The sequence below is a fragment of the Rattus norvegicus genome, chromosome 18 (assembly GCF_036323735.1).
Source record: "Rattus norvegicus strain BN/NHsdMcwi chromosome 18, GRCr8, whole genome shotgun sequence".
In the NCBI taxonomy this organism is placed as follows: Eukaryota; Metazoa; Chordata; class Mammalia; order Rodentia; family Muridae; genus Rattus; species Rattus norvegicus.
The window spans coordinates 7,110,938-7,125,744 of NC_086036.1; the positions used below are offsets into that span (position 1 = coordinate 7,110,938).

A 14,807-nucleotide genomic window follows, 5' to 3' on the forward strand; every position below is an offset into this window, starting at 1 on the left:
GCGTTTTACCCAGTTGCAGATATGTCACTAACTGTTACCATAGATGCAATACTTTGCTGTGTAGATAAGCACCCATGTTCTGGAAGGATATGAAGGGACAACAAAACAAAAAGAAATTCTCAGTGAAGCCTTATTTCCAATCAGTATTTCCTATGCTAAAATGTTTCCAAGTATAACTAGAATATTGGACAATATTACTTTATAGAATACCTTTGATAGTGTTACCATGTGGGATCTCCTACCTTGACTACAAAATTGTTTAAAATGTATACTTTTGGGGGACCCTTTTTTCTTATTACTCTTCTAAATTTTTCTTTTAGAGATATTGCCTCACTAACTTCCAACTAGGAAAAGTTTTGCTATGATATCAGTTATGAAATTATTATGAGATGTTGAATGTAGATAGCAGACAGATTCAGAAACGTTACTAATTGACTAAACTACTTTTGTTCACAATAACTCGTTGTATGTGAAAATAATATTATTTGCTGAGAACAATAGAGTATTTCTCCCAGTTTTTATTTTGACAGATATCTAAAGTGTAAACTTTATGATGTAAAAAATATGATGAATAGAGTGCAATTCTTATTTACATTCTCTAGTGACAATTTTGGAATAATGGTTTCTTTAAAAAACACAAATAATATAAGAACAGGATTTTGTTTTAATCCCAGGCATGGGAATATGCAGCTGCTTCACAAAAGCTGACTGTGATTTGCCTCATGCTCTAGCAGAGGCATAGTTTTTCCAGCTGCAGATAGTTGCATTTATGTGATGTTTGGGATTCTGGGAACTTTTCAAAGGGCTCACAAATGCTAGAGCCAATAGGCGGGGTGAGTGGTTGTTGATCATTCAAGAAGGTGGTTAGCTAGTTGTTGGTGTTGTTGTTGGTTATGGTTTGTTAAGCAATTAGACACAAAGAAAAAAAAACAAGAAAAAAAATTAGATATCTTGATGTCGAAGATCAAATTTGCCCCTAGGAACTCCACATCCCTAATCATCAGGAAGTTATGTAATAATAATGACCCCCCCTTTCCAACTCTGACTTTATTCAGGGATCTCTTTCTTCTCTCTCCTCTCTTCTTTTTTCTCTTCCTCTCGTGTTACAGAAGGGTGGAGAAGGGTAGAAGAAAGAAGAACCCACAGAGCAACCAAAGACTTGCCACAGCGTTCAGCGGTAGCTGATGTTTTGCCTCATTTGATTTTTTCCCCACGTTGTCCCATGGCAATTTATTGTCTCTTTAAAGCAAGTAGAAGAGACCTAGTGACTTAGCCCCAAGCATTCGGAATGGTCCAAAGAACATTTCCCCCCATAAATCACCTGAGGGCTGTCATTCGACAAGTTTATCCTCGGTGCCATACTGTTATAAGCCTTTTAGTTGAAGTTCTCACCCCTCGGCTTTCCCATATTCTCCATTAAGACTTTTCTCCAAGTCCAGAGAATGATCAAGAAGGCAGGCCCATAGCTAGATACCAGGTCTCCTTTAATTCTGTGGTATCCTCGGGTATTTTTGTAGTTGTTTTCCATGCCACTCACATTTAAAAAAATATCTGGGTTGCACTGACAGATACATATCAATTTGAGTTTGTCTAAGAATTTGCGGTAATTGGATCCTGGGTAATTTTGTGTTTTGACAGGATTTTGAAGAAGCAAGTCTGTTCTGCCACTGGGCATACTAAATCTGATCATGTAGTTAAGCTGATACAGGTGTGAAGGTTCTTTCTCCTTTGTAACTAACAGGCAGGCTGTGATACCATCCAAGATAATGGGAATATTCTGTCCCATGGAACCACTTACTGAGCAGTGGAACATTTTGTTAATATTGTTGTAATAGTGGTTACAAAAGTTGCTTGTATCATTAAATGATCTGTTATGTGACTCACTGAAGTGGTGACCATTGCATCTACTGTTCCCCATCTACACATGCACATGCTATGGGCTTGGGGGGGTAGGGGTTTTCCTTATGTAATATACTTTAATTCTTTGTACACATTATTACTTTTCATGCTCCGAAGAGCCCAGATTTACCCAGTGAGAGCCCATTATGCTGGTTCTTATGTGCCTTTGATGTATTCTCATCAGTTTTGAGCAATTTCTTTCCCAACTGACTCCTAAAACATGGAAAGTGAAGAGATAGAAGAAAAGAGTTTGCTACTTGAGGAAGTTATAAAGGAGATGAGTGAGGTCTCTTGCTTCACAAGCTTCTGTCCATTTATTTTACTAGATGATGAAGGTGGTATAAGTGTGCTTTGATGTACAGTGCAGTGCATTGACTAAGAATGGCCCCCATAGGTTCATATATGTGAATGCATTGGGGAGTGGCACTACCTGAGAGGGATTAGAAGTGTGGCCTGGTAGGAATAGGTGTAGTCTTGTTGTGTGTCCCTGTGGTTGGACTTTTGGGGTTTCTAAAGACCAGCTCAGTCTCTCCCGCCTTCCTGTTGCCTTCAGATCTGGATATAAAAGTCTCAGCTCCCATGTCTGCCGTGTACTACTGTACTCCTGGCTATGACTCTCATGGACTAAACCTCTGAAACTGGAAGCAAGCCTCAACTAAATGGTCACGGTGTCTCTTCACAACAATAGAACAACGGATGGCAAAGGCATGTAGTTTACATGCAAGAATGGCTACCTACAGGGATAAATAAATGAAGGCTCAGCTCAGTCAGCATTCATTCAGCAAATATTTATGTCATCCAATCCTGACGCAAGCACTCTAGCATATCACTTTTCTTGGAATACACCAACCGTCAAACTAGATAAGTCTTTACTTTAGTGGATAATACGTTACACTAATGAAGGGGACACTGGAGGACATGGATATATAACTATCAGATATTTGTGTGTAGATGTATATGATGAGGTATCTGGATCACTTGAGGAGCTGCAATGTAAGTTGCACTATTGATGACATCAACTAAGAGTTAATCAGGCTCTATCTGTGTATTCAGGTTGTGTGCATATGAGAGTCTGCTAACTTGGAACAAGCGGAAACCATCGAGACAGTTGGGGTGGAGGAAGAGAAGAGACTGCAGGAGTCTAACCTCTCTGTGCTTCAAGGACAGGTAGTTTTGGTCTTTGCCTTGAACACAGCAATGGTGATCTATATAAGTGATATACGCAGCAAGAGGAGTGCTAACTACCTTTGCACTGGGGAGAGGCTTGTCTGTCCCTGTATTAGAGGTAGGGCAATGCCAGGTCACTGTCAACACCTTGGCACATCTGCTAGGATCTATGAGAAGAGTGGCAGCTTAGACCCCAGTGGTGACAGAGGTCTGTCTGTTAGTAATGTACTGTGGAGCAAGTCTAAGGACATGATAAAAGGCTTGATGGTAGCTGATGGAGGGACACTGTTGAGGACAGCACCCAGATTTGGCTTGGGGACATTGGAGGTTTGTATGAAGGGCAGAAGGGATATCCCAAGCTTGATTTACGAAACTTATTGGGGCTTTCTGAGCGGTGCTTATGGATCTCAAAGCATTCTATATTAAATGTAAACTGATAATTCATGAAATTCTTATTGAACAGTACTCGATGTCTGTATGTGGGGAAAATCTCAAAAGAGTCAAAGTTCTGAGGTTCTAAATGGATGGTCTTTGGAATTTAGGAACTAAGTGATAGTCAAGCTTATTCTCTAGATGCCTCAATATTTGAAAAAAGAAAACACTCTGCCATACTTTTCCTCTAGTCATGTATATGTAGGCTCAGGCTATAAAGTGTTATGTAATTCATATTTTAACTGTTTGATAGCTGTGCATCTTGGGCTCCAGATACAAAGAGCTGGGAAAACCGCAGTTCATTCAGCTGACGGCAGCCTTACAGAAGTCACGGACCAGTTCTCCCTGATGATAGCAGGTCCTGACTGAAATAAAGTATAAAGGGTATGGGGTAAAGTGGGAGAGCATAGAAGCAGTGCACATCCAACAGCATCGCTAGTAAGAAAGGCATACATTAATGGGCTAGGAGAGAAGCAACATACTTTCAACAACACCACTAATAAGTAATCTTTATTGCTTTTAAATTTTATTCTAGGAGTGTTTTCCCCACAAGTCTTTGCATCAGCTGTGTGTCTACTGTCACATGGGTGTTGGGAATCGAACCCAGATTCTTTGGAAGAGTACCACATGCTTTTGGTTTCTGAGACATCTCTTCAGATCCTAAGTTTTATTTTTAATGTTTGAGAAATTGATATGAGGAAAGCAATAAATTGCCTATGTTTTAAGTACCCATTCAAAGAATCCTGTGAGAAAACCCAGTTTTATTTAGAAATATGTTTCCAAAACTCATTGCCTTTATTTTGCTTTGAACTTAACTTTTACGGTACAGAGCTAAGATCATTCTCTCTAAGACTTCACAGATGATGTTTACTTAAAACAAGCTTAAATGCTTTAATTCCTTCCGGGTAAAAATGAAGAAAGAAAAACTGACACAAATGACTGCTGAACTAAATGGAATTACGAGCTTCCTGGTTGTGAAACTGTGGAAAAAGTAAATAGCATACTCTGGGATGAATAGTGCCAGCTCTCTTGTGTGCTTTCCTGTTTGCACTAACAACAGCAGGAGATTCTGAAATGTCCTCACTGCATGGGATAGGTGCTTTCCTTGTCCTAATCATGGTCTGTGGAGTCCAACTAAGAGCTGATATAGTAAAGGGGGTTATGTGGGTGGTGAAGTGGGGTGCCTCATGTTTATTTATTCTGACAAAGGTTTTCTCTTGAATCACAAAGCTAACAGGAGAGGAGAGGAGGGACGGCTTACTTCCATAATATTTGCCTTGATTCCTCCCACAAATAAAAATCAGAACAAGAAATGACAGATATCCCCATAAAACTTCACAGACTCTATAGCTCTTCGTGCGATGCCACCCCACAATCCCACAGCCAACCTCGTCTTTCATCCACGCCCACGGCCCTGTTGGACTCACATTAGAAACTATAACAAAATAGATTAGGAAATTCGGGGGTCAATCTGATTTTGGATTTGAGCCATTCAATTGACCAAGCATCTTCTAGTGTTGATGAACTATACGCAGAAAAACAACCATGGGGCAAATTGTGTTCTGTGTTATGGCTACATCTCTTTTGTAGGAAGAACTACCTCTCAGATGGCTGCCCTATAGTCTCCAGGATAGAGAATCCCGGGCTCAGTAAAAGCAATTGGATCCTCACATCCACACAGACAGCACAGCCTCCATCACGGTGTCTCTTTTAAAGGCAGTAAGATACACCATGTTCTGAAAGACACATCAAAGTAGGACATATCTGTGGAAGCAAATGTCTTACAATGCAGTCATTTAGTCAAAGTTGCTTGCTTATCTCTAATACTGAAATGACAGCTTATATTAACTCTTCATTCTCACAAGTATAAGATGCACACATAGCAATAGAGAAAGAATATTTGAAATAAGAATATTTGAATTTTATTCTTTTCTTGCATTTTATATAACTTTACATCATATGTGTGTACACACATACACATACACACACACACACACACACACACACTTCAAAATTCTCACCTCTTTGTAAATAGTATATTTTGTGTAGAGAAGATAAGTTGGTATGCTTTTAGGGTGTAAACATTGCAAGGATTCAACATCTTTAAGGCAGACATTGAAACTCTATAACCTCTGACTCGTATATTCTAGCATGGGCACATTTACTTCAAACAGTATAACGAACTCCAAACCCAATAGTTTAATTTGGTTGGCAATAGTTTTGGCTCTGCTATAAGCATGCTTTGAAGATAATATATTGTGTGTGTCTAATATTGGACTCTAATATTGCAATTTCTTGTTTGCATAGGCATATTTTAAGAACACTAAAATGCAATTTTAATAAAATTTCACTATTTCTATTGTCTAAAATTATATATACAAAGTAAAATATAATATAAATACATATACACAAGTACATGTGTATAAATTTATATATTTTAAATTCATATGTATATATGTATACATATGTATATACATATACATATGAAAGCCTTAAATGCTTGGCTTACATTTAAGCAAAGTTATGGCTTGAGAGAATGAAGATATTAGTCCATTTATATACTAGCATTCACCACTCATAGTGAAACAGTTTCCTATGAGAAACAAGTACTGGAGCAGAAGTTTATGAATTCGACATCAGAAGCAAAGGCAGGAGACGTGCCCCAGTTAGAGGACGATGAAGCACATGGTCTGATACACTGAGGACAGAACACCCATGGGCAAGTGAGTTGATCCCACTGAAAAGCTGTGTGAACAGGCAAAATAGCAGCATGGGACACAATCTCAGCCTACATAAAGATCATGTTTCCATAGCTATATGACTCTCATTAGGGACAGTGTTGCCCCTTGGGAATATCTTAGGATGGGGTCTGTACCCACAGAGGACTCACAGTTTAGTCAGGGGCAGTGGTTGCTGCCTTTCAGAAGGATCACGGGTCCTACGTAATAGAATATCCCATATGAAAACCCGTCTCTGAACTGAACTTCTGAATATGTTCTGGCAGAGAACAGCGCCAGTCGTATTAAGAATCTATTGAGAATTTCAATCAAGGCCTAGAAATTTACAAAAGGTTGCTAAGGGATGTAGTCACATTGTCTACTCTGTCTCCTGGTTTTGGAGCAAAAGCTGTATAACAGTAATAGAAGTAACAGCAGTAAATCAATAGTTCTCATGCCAGCATGGCATTACCAACACCATGGAGGTCAATGGCAGAGGAGACAGAAATAGAGTTTATATCACTAAGGAACAAAGTGACCACGCTCCATGGAGCTGTCAGAAGTGTGGAGGCAACTGTTTAAGAGTGCTCACGCTCTTCTTTGCAAAGCACAGGCCCATATTTCTTCCGTTCCAACTCTCAGTATTTGACTTGGCAATGATTCCATATTTGACAGTAACAACTATTTTCTTCTTCCCGCTCCGTGCTTTGTGATTAACCTACCCTCCGTCCACCCTCCTTGTCTCATTTCCCTGGACTTCTCATACTCCATTTCTTCTAATATTTTTGTTTGTCTTAAATTCAAATGCATTTGCGTCTGTCTATTAAAGCACACAGGCGTGCGCTCAGTTCTGGTTCCCTCCTGTGCTCTAGTGAAGTTACCTCGAAGCAGTACAGGTCACACCTGGTTACACTCACTGTTGCCTTGGGGTTCCTTTCCATCACCGATATTTTCACTAGCTACACTAGTGCAAATTACATTTCATAATATGAATAAAGTAAGACAAAATAATTGTTTTTAATAATGAGGTAGAGACTAAGGACCAGAGTCTGATGCTGTGACTGCTCAGTGTTTGAGAGAAGGCAGCCAATCAGACCCCTGCATTTGTCCGCAACTCTGTATCATTTCTTCGTAACTACCACAGACCAGTGATGCTGTCACAGCCAGGAGTTTTAACACCCAGGTCTAACTTTACAATTTGCAGTACAATTTCTTGTGGTTTGCCCTGGGATTATCTGTATTTTGATGCTAATTCCACTGCGCAAGGACGGCTACCTAGTCATGTACTCAGGACTCAGGTGACTTCACCAGAACCTTCTCTCCATTTAATTTGTAAAATACAGGTGAGGGCAGGTACAGGATAGAAGGAGGCCTGTCATTGGACGAGAAGGAAGGATGGGCGGGAGAAAAGTTTATGAAGAGGAGGAGACTGGAACGGAGAGAGGAGAGACAGGAGGACCCAGAGGCTAGCCAGGGAGGAGAGAAAACAGAAGCTGACATTAAGAACCCACTCTGGTTGTTATTTATGTTCTTAAGGGATGGATGTGTACTGGGCTTTGTATGTTTAGGTCGGCAATTATATCTTAACAATTGGGTCAAAGGTGTTGTGTGTTTTTTCATGTGGAGAATTGAGTTTGGCAGAGGGCCTGCCACAGAATTGAGATGTGTGTTTCTGGCGTGGAAACCTGCCTTGGGAACTAGATAGGTAGAGAGATTGCTGCCAGGCTCAGAGAGAGGCCTTCGGCAGTGTGATAGGGGATGGAGCAAAGCAGGTGAGAGGCTTTGCTGACTGAGAATTAAGATACCCAACAGATATCTTGGGGCACGGCGGTGCCAGACCTAGAGTGGGTAAAGGACAGCTTTTTATCTTTTATATTTTCACAACAACAGAGACTGGGTTGAGTGGGTCAGCGCTGGTGTCTAGTTTCTGCTGCTCACTACCAGTGTGCCTTTTCTCAACTCACTGTGATCCCTGTGGGCCACCGTCATTTCCTTAACTATTAAACTGCAATAAATTATTTTTAACATTTTTTCATCTCTTCAAAAAATGTATAATTTTCATTTTAATACTTCAGCACTGACCAAGAGAAATTGATTCCCGTAATAAATTTATTATAAAGTAGATCCTAGAGGTCTCAAATTTTACATTTCCAACCACAGTATCTCCTCTAAAATACTCATCCTAGTCTAGCCTTTAAAAAAAAAAAAGTCACGCTTTATAAAACCCAGACCGTGTCCCTCCATGTTTAGCACTAAGTACATTTATTCTGAGGACACAGCCTTCGTTCTGAAGGCCATATCTCTCCTTTTCTATTGCCATTCTCTCCACATCTATAAAAACTACAATTTGGCTGTGAATTCTTGCAATAAAAATGATCTTATCTGCTTTTCCAATCGTATATTTTTGGCATTTCTAACCTTTGACACAGCAGTTTTCTGATCCTTTTGAGTCCACAGGGTCAGCGACCCCACAAGTCTATATGCAACTAAACACTGACTATAAACAATACATTTAACTGCAACTGTTGTGTGTGATTCAGTTTCCTGTGCAAGCAACTATTTCATCCACAAGCAATTTTGCCCTAGAGCTTTTGAAAAACACAATAGAAATCTGTTAAATTGGCAGTGTTGCTGAACTTCAACTATTTTATCTAACCAGGTCCACAGTAACAGTGGATACTTGAAAGGGACCCGTTGACGAAATGTGGTTTTTGATTTGGAACATAGGTACAGAGATCAAACGGGCCAAATCCCTTACTCAGATGGCTTCTCACTGCTATTGCTTTTGCAAAGTCCTCACTAGGCTTGGGAATGTCACTCAACACTATGCGCATGTATGAGTGTTAGGAAAACACTTGAAAATTTAACTTTGTGAGACCAGTAAACTAATATGTTTCTATTTAGCTCTCATAAACACTCATTATGATATTTTAAAACATACAGCCTCTGTTAGATATGAAGTAAGAGGAAAGTTTCCAAATTTGGACTAAAGGACTCTTACCTGGAGCCCAAGGAGATAGTTCAGTGGTGAAAGTGCTCCCTGTGCAAGCACTGAGTATCTAAGTTCGAATCCCCAGCACTTAAGAAGTTCCTGCCTGTGACCCCAGCACTGGGAGGTGAAGGCAGGCAGATCCCTGGTGCTCACTAACCAGACAGCAGAGCCAATCAACGAGCTTCAGGTTCAATGAATATCTCAAAAATTAGAAAATAGGGTAGAGCACAATATAGGAAGAAACAAGTTACTTTGACTTCCAAATGTTTATTCCCTCCCCCACAGAGATACATATACCACGCACGCACGCACCCACGCACGCACACACGCACCCACGCACGCACGCACCTACGCACGCACGCACCCACGCATGCACGCACGAAGGCGCGTGTGCACACACATACAGACACACGCACACGCACACGCACACCTACAGATAAAGAGACAGAGACAGAGACACAGAGAGAGACAGAAAGAGACAGAGAGAGAGACAGAGAGAGAGACAGAGAGAGACAGAGACACTGAGAGAGACAGAGACAGAGACAGAGACAGACAGACAGACAGACAGACAGACACACACACACACACACACACACACACACACACAGAGCAAACAAACAAACAAACCTCATTTTCCCAGGAATATATCCAATGCTTGACATGCCCATTAAATGGCATACAATACAGTCTTGATTATCTTGCTGTGAATTATACATAATTCACTGGGAAGTTTTCGTTCCAGATTTGCTTATTTCTGTCACCCAGCTTGTTTCTGGGCAAGATGCCCACCTGCCCCACCTCCTTAGAAACTGGTTTTGGTATTTGAGGCATGTAAGCTCATTTAAAAATTAACCTAAACAAAAACAAAATTAGAAAGGCAACTTGCCCACACTAACAGTGGAAATCTTTTCCAAACCAAACACATACTGTATTCTAAAGACAAACACAAATGACTTTTTAAATAACCATGATTTTACATTATCCTATTCCTCTCATTAAAATGAATAATTCAGGGTGCCTACTATACATGGTAAAACAACTTCCCCTCAATAATTCATTTTTAGTACACCAAAAAATAAGAGGTAACACATTCTTACATAGGAAATAAAGATTTAAATTAGACTATATTTTTAAGGGCAACTTTATGTTCAGAATTATCTATAGTTTGAGGTTACTCTGTTCAGTTCTCTGCTGCTTCTAAGTTAAAACCTTAAGATCTTCAAAATAATCACAGTCCATGATTCTGTGGGCAATAAGAAGTCTGCTCTGGGTTTTTGTTACTCCTTGGGTATCAAATATTTGCAATCTGTCAAATCACCGCCACCTTTTCCCTAAAATCAAGACAGTAAATTGGGGTGCTACACTCAGATCAAGTTAAAGCAATAGTTCTAACATTCTGCCCATCCTAAAGGACTTAATTTTGAGTGATACATAATCCCAAAGGTTTGGGGGCACAGAGCAAGTACTGAATGAAGTATATGAGCATATGGACACACACACACACACACACACACACACACACACACACACACACACACACACGTACATCATATGTCTTTGAATTCACAATTTTTATGACTTATAAATAAACATGGAACTATAGAGAGGAGTTAAAATGAAATTTGCTTCTCCATGGTGGTCTCCCCTTGTAATCACAGAGCTAAGAAGGTGGAAAAAGACAGATATGGGCCTCACTGGTAGGTCATGTGAGCCTAACAGTGACCTCCAAGCCAATGAGAGACCTTTCTTCAACAAAACCCACTGGGTGAAACCTCGGGAGAAGCAACCTCCAAGATTGTTCTCTGGTTTCCACATGTATATGCATACACGCACACACATTCTTACATACAAGGTGTACCTGTACACACTTGAGTACATACATACACACAAAAACCTTTCTAATATTTGAGTTATGGAAAAATACTGAATTAGATGGGAATGGTTTGAAAACTCTCCAATCTACCGTAAATAAGTTACAAAACAGAGATGGTTGGTCCATTTTTCGACTGCATGCATGCTGATTTGTTCAAATCCAAGACATACATGTAAACTACCATACCCACAAACCATTCATCATTTATATACTATCCTATGTTATTCATGCATGGGAATACTTGTCAAAGAAGAGTTGTACATTATTTAGGTCTATCTATGGTGTGTGTGTGTGTGTGTGTGTGTGTGTGTGTGTTAGGGGTATAGTCATTTGAATAAGAATGGCCCTATAGACTCATATGTTTAAAATCTAGGTCCCTAGTTGGTGAAACTTTTTGGGAAGGATTAAAATGTGTGGACTTGTTAGAGAACATTTGTTACTCGGGGTGGCTTTGAGGTTTGCAAAGATTGGTTGCCATTCCCAGTGTGCTCTCCACTTCCGGCTACTGGATCAAGACGTGAGCTCTCATCTAGTCTCACTGCCAACCCTTTGCTCCACCATTAGGCACTCTAACCCTCTGAAGCCATAAGCTCAATTAAACACTTTCTTTTATTAGTTGCCTTGGCCATGCTGCTTTTTCACAGCAACAGAGGAGAAAGTGAAACAGTGGGTATGTGTGCATGCTGTGTATGCAGAAGGGGCAGGTGGAAGGAGAGCTCGACAGAGTCTTCTCTCTCCTTCAACCACGTAAGTCCTGGACACTGACCTCAGGTCATCAAGCTTGACAGCAAGCTCCTTATCCCAATAAGCAATCTCTCTTTTACTATGCCTATTTAGTTCAATGTCTGGAATACTGATTTTTTTATTGTAATTTTCCTACAGGAAGTTGGTACAGCCGTATTCACTTCTGGAGATCAAGACACGTTTCAACTGTGTCTTTAGAGCATCAAATGATGCCCGTTTTCACCATGAAGGAAATAATACCACTGAGATATCTTCTAGCAGCACTAATGTCCAGCTTGTCTGTAGTAACAAAAGGTGGAAGAACAAAGAGACCCTCCCGGAATATATGGTAAATGCCTCAGGACTTTTGAGTTCTTCCTTGGTTAGAACCAAGGCTTATTGGAGAAACTTAGCCGCCTGATAAGAGTTGTGAAAGGTGGGTCAGTTTGACACCAGTGTCAGCTTTGGGGATGCTCGTGCAGAGGTGTGAAATGAGTTAGCTCAGATACCTGTGAGAATAAAACACTGCACTGTAAGCCAGTGGGAGAGAACAGATGGTTGCAGATGATTTAAAACACTCGTTTCTGGACTGTCACCAAGCTCCTATATCACACACTGTGATGTTCAGTTAGTAAGGACCAACTCTATATTCAAGGTACTCATTTTCTGAAGGAAGGTGCTATCCCAGTGGAAATGTTAAAAAGCAAATAAAATAAAAAGTTCTTCTCATTTTTTTCTAGGTGTTTGATAAGTGTTGTTTCTTATTTGACTGTATTCAATCAAAATGTTTCCCATTTGATGATGGTTTAATTTTCCCTCATTTTCTAACCAACTGTGAGCGCGCAGGTATTTTGTTTGAAAGCTTTGAGTAGAGGTGTAAATTTGTCTTGTCTCAAACAGATTCATTTTTTGACTGAAGCTCTTTATCTGAACAGCAATACTAAAATGTGGTAGCTGGAAACTTTCGCCCATGGAAAACAATGATATTCTTCCCCATCCTCAGTTTGGTAGACAGGCATATGGTGTTATGATTATGCTGGGGAAGTGGCAGGTGGCAGGGCCATTGAATCAGGGAGACAGATAAATATTAAATATGGTCACACTGTGTTTTGTGTGGGTCTAAAAGAAGTCCGTGTTCTTTAAGCCAGCAGGAGCAGGAATAATAAAAATAAAATTGCATAGAGCTAGAATAATGTAGAGAAATAACTATTGGTTCATCACTATCCTAATTATCAGAAGGGGGGGGACCTTGAAGAGGGAAATTTTCTATTAAACATCCACAGTGTTTCTGTTTGGACCCCTTGGTAGAACGCGGGGGCTAGTGGGGCTCGCTGCTCTCAGAAACATACTCTCTGCTTTGTATGTCCGTTCCTTTCAAAATCCTGGGGCTGATTCAGGCACACTTTGTCCGTGGGAGGATTGAGGTCGGCCAACCGGGATCTGAGGGAGAGGGACCACAGCTGTAGACTTCACACGTGGGAACTTAGTTGGAAATAACTCCTGACAGGCATCAAACATAACTACCTTTAGCCTTTCTACAGAAGCATAATTCTGGGCAGGATGTTCAAACCAGGCAGAAGAGGGATGGGGAATGGTGCAAAAGGAACCCCACAGGAGTGAGGGAAACTCTTCATCCGTCCTCCCTCACCTGCCTCACACCTGAGACTCACTGTGACCCTCTTAAGCCCTCTGCTTAGCCACCATTCAGCCTCTGCTTAGAATCTTCCCTCCCACCTGACCAGCAGTTTCTGCAATGTCGCGCGGAGTTTGGGGCCAGTGCAAAGGCAGCACCAGGGTAGGGACAATCATCTTTCTACCAAACAAGCCAGAGGACTGGACAGACTGGCACCGGGAAACTCTACACTCTTCCCTCCGGTGTTCTGTTTCCAAGCTCTCCCTGACCCCACGCGGGTGTGTCGCCAGAATACTGAAGTTCACGGTGCACCTTGGGCATAGGAGGTGGGGGTGGGGCGGCAGAGTTCAATCCAGGTAGCTACTAAGTTACCCCTGAGTGCATGCACTGGTCTTCAAGTTTTCAGACCCCCTCTCTCCTTCTCTCCGCCCCTTGGACATCCAACAAAGTGGATTGAAGTGAGCTGCAATGCCCCATGAGAGGACCACCAGAGTCAAAAGGTGCCACTCTCAGTCTGAGGGGTGATGAAGCCGCAAAGATACCATGCATGTCTCCCCCGCACGAGAGATGCGCCCACCGCGCTGATCAGAGGCGCCCGGACTCTGGGTACCGCGCATCCCCCAGCCCCAGTGCAGTTACCTCCGCATCCGTCCCTGGAGCTGTGCAGGTACCACTCCGGCAGAGCAGACTGGGGAAGAAACTTACCCGCGCTCCAGGGCAAACTCTCCGGAACCTGTCCGCGCCGCCGGACGCCTGGTGCGGGATCAGAGCACTAAGGGATCAGGTCAGCGTCGGACCCGCACGCCGCCAAGCCGGACCGGCTAGGGCTGCGGCGCCGCCTACGAGCCCGCCTGCTCCCGCCGCCGCCAGCCGCGCCCCCGCCGCCCCGCAGCCCCGCCTCCTGCCTTTAATCTCCCTCTCCTCCAGCCAGGCCAGCTTCTGCTCAGCTGGAGTTCCCCTGATTCTGAGTCTGGGCCCCCAGGTATGTCCCATGGCTTAAGTGACTACAGCCTCTCCAGCGACAGAAGCCCTTGTCTTGCTTGTCCTTTGGGAATTCACCTTTGCTCTTTTCCCTAGGGCTGACCCACGATCAGTCCCGAAGGACAAGTCAATAGGTTATCTCAAACCATGGACGGCAAAGACTTCGGAATTTCTCTGGCTTGAGCAGAGGTTATGTTTGCTCGCTCCTTTTCCTCTGTTCATGAGCGGTGTGGCCAAGTGCTTTTAAGTATCAGATGTGCTTTGAGGGACTTCAGCAGGGAGTTTGTATGAAGTTGTCACTGGGAATAACCGAGACCCAGTAGCTCTCAGGCCAAGTCTGTCAAATCCGTACAAGCTGGAGCTAGTGGCTTGTGAAGGGGTTTGGGAGGA

The 14,807-nt window shown here is 42.0% G+C and overlaps 1 protein-coding gene across 4 annotated transcripts in view; it reads right to left on the reverse strand.

Moving 5' to 3' along the window:
* Chst9 (carbohydrate sulfotransferase 9) overlaps window positions 1–14,285 on the reverse strand; it is a 274,349-nt gene extending 260,064 nt beyond the window's left edge. For 2 of the 4 annotated variants that reach the window (XM_063277265.1, XM_063277264.1), the window contains exon 1: window positions 14,076–14,279. The gene's annotated coding sequence lies outside the window, so the exon portion shown is untranslated. Of the gene's footprint in view, window positions 1–14,075 lie in introns of all 4 variants that reach the window. The other 2 variants (XM_017600922.3, XM_008771936.4) reach the window with 2 other exon arrangements.
* Between the last annotated feature and the right edge of the window lie 522 nt (window positions 14,286–14,807).